Raw genomic sequence first — 7,500 nt, 5'->3', positions numbered from 1 at the left:
GGCCGTTAGTCCCGGCTATAGGTGGCCAGAGGTGCCCAGATTAGCATTAATCGCCTCGATGCTAATCTTCTCTCGGTATCGATTGGGGAGAAGATTGGTCGTGGTGGCTGATCGAAAGAGATAAACAGCGTTAAAGCGAGTGTTTTGAAGTGTGCAGAGAGAGAGAGAGAGAGAGAGAGAGAGAGAGAGAGAGAGAGAGAGAGAGACTTGGCTAAGTACGTCTGCATTTAATTCTGTATGTTTGGGTATGTTCTCTGACTAATATTTTTGTCTGTAGTCTGTGATTTGCGAGTTGGGGGAGGGGAGTAGAGAATGGGTAACCCTTTCAGCATTGAGGCTAATGAAATCTAAATGAATAAAATCATCGTCATTTTTATTCCATCTTATAATGACTTTTTTTGTGTATTTTTAGATGTCTGGAAAAAGAGAAATTTAGGTTTACAACAGCCAGAACAACACCTCAGCAATATCCTATGAATTTCTCTTTTTCTTTATAATGAGCGGTTTTTATCTCTGCTTTTATATGTCAAATCACTACTTGTCAGACTGTGGACATTTTCACAAAATTTCATAACGGCAGTCTATAAGACCATATGTAAACATGGAGTGTCCCTTTCACAAATCTAATTTTTTCCTTATGAGCAATCTACATTCATTTTTTTTTTTTCTAAAATTGGACGAGCTTACATTCACAGCAGGCAGATGGCTAAATTTCAGGCTCATAAAATAAAATTTTCGTCACGTATAAACCTAAATTTTCGTCCGCCTGCAACCACACTTTTTTTATAGTTCACATACCAAAGTTTTCCCTAGTTGGAAACGTAGGAATTTTTCGCGTATCAGAATTTACACATAATAGTTTACCTCACGACCCTTGCGTTAACTTTGATAGGTACAAGCGGCATTTAAAATTCGATCACGCACCGCTGCCATGGGTGCTTTTGAACGGCTTTGAAGACGGTGGGGCCGACTTAAAAAAAAAAAGTGAGTAACTCGGACTTATCAATATTTTATATTATGTGTAAAAAGTCAATCTATCTATTTCTTCTCATAATGTGAAGCAAAATTTAAGACGTGTATATATATATATATATATATATATATATATATATATATATATATATATATATATATATATATATATATATATATGTGTGTGTGTGTGTGTGTGTGTATGTATGTATGTACTGTATACATATACATATATGTATACAGTATATATATATATATATATATATATATATATATATATATATATATATATATATATATATATATATATATATATATATATATACTCCTTTCTTATTTCTCAACTGCTATTGAATTACGTACATACATATTCCTTTGATAATTACCGATTGCTATCGCGATGATTACGACACAAGTTATTCTAAATACACTTTCTTCCTGTGTTGGCTTAAAAGGCGCATTCTGACACACTGCCGAATGCATAAAGCCACTAAGGTCTGTTGCAGGAATGATTAACAACAAAAAACTCTGCTCTCTTCAGTTGTCTGGAATCGAGCACGGTATAAAATTATAAAGTCTCACGGAAGAGTTTTAAGAAAAAAAAAAATCAAAATAAAATATGATAAAAAAATAAGGAATATAATGCGCCAAAGTATCTTCGGCGCAATCGAGTTTTCTGTACAGCCGCTGCAGCGTATAATCAAGGCCACCGAAAATACATCTATCTTTCGGTGGTCTCGGTATAATGCTGTATGACCCGCGGCCCATGAAACTTTAACCACCGCCCGGTGTGGCCTGTCTTGTATCTCTTCCAGACGCACCATTATGGCTAACTTTAACCTTAAATTAAAAAAAAATACTTAGGCAAGAGAGCTGCAATTTGGTATGTTTGATGATTGGAGGGTGGATGATCAACATTAGAATTTGCATCCCTATAGCCTGAGTAGTTTTTAAGATCTGAGGGCGGACAGATAGAGTGCGGACAGAAAATTGCGGACGGACAGACATAGCCGGCTAAATAGTTTTCTTTTACAGAAAACTAAAAATCAAAATAAGCATTCCGAAATCCGGACTCCTCGCGCAATGGAGATTTCCCAGAGGATAGCAGCGACGCAGAAAAGTCGAGGGGATGAAGAGAGTCATAGACACTTAACTGCCCTATTAAGGAATTTACGAACACGGCGATCAAATGAGTCGGCTGTCGGCAGGCTTTTATGTTTGGGATACCGACTGATGGGTCACGAAAGATCCTGGTCAGGTTTTGTTAACATCGATGGATAATAGTTTTAGAGTAAATACATACATACATACGTACATGCATACATGTATAACTTGTGTGTGCATGGATGTGTGTTATTCGACTGCAAGCACGCAAGTGTTCATGAATTCACTAAACCACAGTAAACGGATATACTAGCAATGGTAAATAATTTACTATTTAGGAAGATTAAACGTAAATATGAAAATAAAATGGTATCAAAATGCGAAAATAATCAACGTGTGTCCACCCTGGCACTGTGCGCTTCTATGGGTATAATAAAAATAAAGCGATATAAATGTAGTGAAAAATGTATCATCATTGCAAAAGGAATGTTAAATAAAAAAGTGGATTCTAAATAAATTTCCATGAATGTAAGTCAGACATTTCTGAGGAAGGGGAGAGGGGATGGAAGGGGTGGGGATTGGGGGGTGGGAGCAAAAATATTAAAAAACGAATGAGGGGGAAGGTCGGGCATATTAAGTCTTACGTGCGTGGGTACGTGCATCCTACCAAAATCATTTACTCTGCTATGCGGCTGATGAGCACGACAGGAGAGAGAGAGAGAGAGAGAGAGAGAGAGAGAAGCTGCCGATTAAACAGGACTCCAAGCAGGAATGGGTCTGCTTTTGGCAATAGCGGAATGTTTGCGATAATATACATGATAGAACGAATTAAGAAGACAGCCACCCCAAGGTGTGTATGTGTGGGTGCGTGTGCGTGTGCTGATCAAGTTAACACGGCCTTGTCATGTCGTCTCATTTCATGAAGCGACGCTCGACGTCGATCAAGCGACTCTGGGAAAGAGGTGCTTCGTCTCTGTTACCCCTGGCTACCTGCCGTGTCTTGCATTGTGATTATGTGGCATTCATTGCACGTCAAGAAAACAAAAATTCACTAAAAAATCCTAACTACAAATAAAAAAGTGAATAAAAGGTATAATATCCTAAAGAGAAATGAAAACTGCCATATATCTAACGTCGGCTCTCTATATAAAGAATCTGCAGACTGATATATTCTTAAAATATTCAAAGCAAAGAATTTCGAAGTTTTAAAAACTGATCTTCATTTTCTTAACCAATGGCTACTGTCCCCAAGCATGGCACTAGTAACAGATGGGACGTCATATTGTAATAACGATTCCCTCCCGTGATCAAAGAGCATTTAATTGTCTGCCAAATATACGTGGTGTCACATGATGTAAATACAAACAAATAAGCAAAATTAGAGTTAACAGGGTGTTTCCCTTTTTGCCTTGTAATACGTCAAAAGTACATAAATTTTGCTCGTGAAAAAAACCCACCTATATACCGCAAGCTTTTAAAACATCAATTTAATTTATTGTCAATAGTTTTCATTCATGTAGGGTTGTAAACTTGATGTGCAATGTAACTCGCTTTTATCATTTTATGTATTTACGGCTAAAAGCTGTTTTCCCTTCAATTTAATGTTTTCAAGTACTAATGAAAAGAATCAACTTTATTACGGGAAACCTTCCGAGTGCTACATTTGCTAAAATCTCCAAACAGCAAGGCTCAAATATAATTCCATCTATAAATAAAAAAAACTTAAAATATGAATTCTGTACTTTATACAGGTAAATCAAAAACAGATTCAAATAAACTGAATGAAGTAAATATACATCTGCTATGGATAATGTAGATTAATTCCTGTTAACATTTCAGTGTCCAATATTTTTCTTTTGTTAGATCTAATTTTATTGATAAAGGGACTTGCCATCACTCATTTTCATAACTGGCATTCAGCGTTCATCCCACGGCAGATGGATACAGGAAAATGAAGACTTCAAAAGAAACGAAAAGTACCGAATTAAAGCCAAAGTAAACCTACTTATTGGATGCTTAATTAAGAGACTGAGAGGCTACAGAAAAAAAATCTTTCTAGTTTTACTGAGTTTTAAATTAACATGGTGAAACTATTACTTAAAAATCCATTTTCAGTAAGATACTCTTGCAACAAACTCAACCATTTTCATAATAAAGACAAATAGGAATTGTCTATATATAAAACTTTTATATTTTTTATTTGTCGTAGTAATAAAAAGGCGTCATGCTCAGTGTTATGAAGTTTAAAGGAACAGTTATCCACAAAACTTAAGAAAATCTCGGCTCACTTTTTAATGACACATGAAACAGTTTTAATGCACCGACAACTTTAAAATACAAAGATATAAAACAATATTAATGCACTGACTGTTTTCAGGGACGGCTATCAAAGACATTTATAAACCACTTTCAAAACACGAAAATTTTTAGGTAGAGCTATCAATGAGTCATACAACAAAATTATTACCTCGCCTCGAGATCGAACCCAGGCTTCTAGAGCAAAAAGCAAAGGCAATATCAAATGAGTTACAAAGCTTTCGACGTGTTAATTTTCACTTATAAAACCGTGTAAAACCGGGTAGTTCCAAGGAATGGCCACCATTCAGACATACAAAGAGTTCCATAGCAAACAGCACTGAAAGTTTTAAGGTACGGCTACCAAGGACGCACAAAAAGTTTCACTTCAAGGACAGTTTTAAGGTACGGCTCTCAAGGTCACTTAAAAAGATGTTTCAATACACGGGCAAACTTAAGGCATGGCTCTTAATGTTACTAAAACGTTAATTTCAAACTAATTTTCAAAAAATTTTTAATGCTTGTATCTATTTTTGAAGGCAAGGACATACGGTCGAGTTAACTTAAAAAATTTGGAAGTAAATATATCTTATTCTAAAATCCTTGAGAGTGTAAAATCAACTAAAATTTCAAAGATAATTTACTCATAAGCCAAGACATATTTCCTTTAACTTTAAATACTTTTTAATGAGTAAACTGGCACCCAAGGTTTCAAAGCATTAAAGCGGAAATTTAATATAAAATGCCACTGAAAGAGTATCTGAGAGTAACAGCCATGAAACTAAGCTTCGCGATATTTCGACATGTAAATAAAACCTTCAGACTTTGAAAAATTAAGTCCTTTGCTGACATTTCAAAGGTTGCCGAAACAATAAATAAAAAAAAAAAGAGTAGGTGAAAAATTAAGTAAAGAAGGAAAATCTTGAGAAAAAACTCGACCATTTTTGGAACTAAACTTTAAAATACATAGCAGCCAAAAATGACCTATTCTAAATTCTTATAAAATGAGTAAAACCCAGAGAGATTGCACATTATACGGAAACGAAGACACACCTTAACTTTTCTCTAAAAGAGAGAGTTTGTAGGTTAACTACACCAACCAGATTCTTCTCTGGATCCTGACACCAATGTGCAAAGAGTTTATAGGTCACGTTATCGTGTCCCGGCAACCTACCTTTATTAAAAAGTGCGTCCTATTTCTTAACAGTAGCTTTGTGAAAAGGGAATCAATTGCTCTGAAATTTATTAATGAAATTATAAAGCAAGCCCAAATTTAAAAGTTAACTAATCCGTAGTAAGATTGACAGTGTTAGTTAAAACTGCAGGACAAGTCATAACTCGATAATGTTATCATAAAGGCTTAAAAGGCTAGCAATGCAGCGTAATTTGAACTTTACAATATTAGAGAACAAGACTCTCTCTCTCTCTCTCTCTCTCTCTCTCTCTCTCTCTCTCTCTCTCTCTCTCTCTCAAGAATATAATGTCTGAGAACATGTGATGTCTTACCTTACCTTGATTTCAAAATATGCTTGGAAGCGAGAATATGATTTAAATCTTGCAAGAACTTTGAAGCAAAAAAAAAAAAAAAAACAGTTACGCTCTCGAGACATTTTAAAGAAACGTGTTTTAAAATGAATTAAGAAAAATGATTTACTTGACACATCTTTGAAAACAACATCAGGGATGCGCGAGAGCAAGGAGATAGATTAGAACTTATTCTAAGAAGTGACAGGTTATACATTTTCTTGAGCAAAAGTGTTCAGTATCTTACTGTGTGTATCTAAGCAAGAAGCGACCATGCTGCATCATTCTTCTCCATTCATAAGCATCGAGAGACCAGGCACTCTTATAACCACTTTTAGACATCACAAAGAGACTCAGTTATCACGGCTTAGTACATTACCAAGATTATAACTTACTGTAATTACATTTTTTACCCAACTTATCGCATTGGTAAAGGACAAAGAAAAGTATATCTTAGTTTAACCAGACCACTGAGCTGATTAACAGCTCTCCTAGGGCTGGCCCGAAGGATTAGGCTTATTTTACGTGGCTAAGAACCAATTGGTTACCTGGCAACGGGACCTACAGCTTATTGTGGAATCCGAACCACATTATAGCGAGAAATGAATTTCTATCACCAGAAATAAATTCCTCTAATTCTTCATTAGCCGGCCGGAGACTCGAACCCGGGCCTAGCGAGTGCTAGGCGACAACTCTACCGACTCACCCAACGAAGAGCTTGGTAAGGGACAAGATTCCTTTATTTACAGGGTAAGGAGTAACTTAAGTCTCCTACTACGCCACGAGACTCCCTTGGCTACAGAGCCGAAGCAGGAATTTGCGCTGCTCCTCGCGCTTGTCAGCACACACGTGCATGTCGAATGCGTTCATGGACCAGTGCATTTCGGACAGCAATCTGATTCAAACTCTGGGCCCTGGGTACATTATTCATGGCCTTCGAGCATCTATCTTTTGCTGTCACTCTGCTTATGAAACGTCGGGCTTCAGCAAACCGAGGCGTCTCCCGCTGCGGATTACTTCCACCTATCTTCTAGATCAGTCAGTGATTGATAAGGGCACTTAGATGATTCTGATCGGCTTCTGAGAGCAAAGCCCAGTTTCTTCAAGAACTTTTAAAGTGTGCATCCATCATTCCATTTTCTTGCGCAGAGTCGTTTCAAACTTGTTCTTTTCTGCTTGTATGTTCGCTTTGGCATTGCATTGACAAGATGGCAATCTTGGTTAGAAGGAAAGTGAGACAGATTGATTAATAATGCAACTGAAATTTGCATGATTCAGTTAAAAAGGTACGTTTAAGTTAAGCATTTGTTTTAGCTTTCTACCTCATATCTTATTTACCAAAGGAAGACAGGCCTGAAGATTCAACTTCTTGAATGCAGAACGTCTTAAAGAGAGAGAGAGAGAGAGAGAGAGAGAGAGAGAGAGAGAGAGAGAGAGAGAGAGAGAGAGAGAGAGAGAGAGATTTACTGGAATTTGCTGCAATTTGAAATCATTGCTTGCCCGGGTTAGAAATTAGCTTTAGACATTAGGACTAAGTGCTATATCATTTATTTCTCTGTAAATGATTTTCTAATATCGTAAACTGACATCACAACAATTACTATG

Source organism: Macrobrachium rosenbergii, chromosome 16, assembly GCF_040412425.1.
Source record: "Macrobrachium rosenbergii isolate ZJJX-2024 chromosome 16, ASM4041242v1, whole genome shotgun sequence".
In the NCBI taxonomy this organism is placed as follows: domain Eukaryota; kingdom Metazoa; phylum Arthropoda; class Malacostraca; order Decapoda; family Palaemonidae; genus Macrobrachium; species Macrobrachium rosenbergii.
This window is presented reverse-complemented; position numbering follows the sequence as displayed.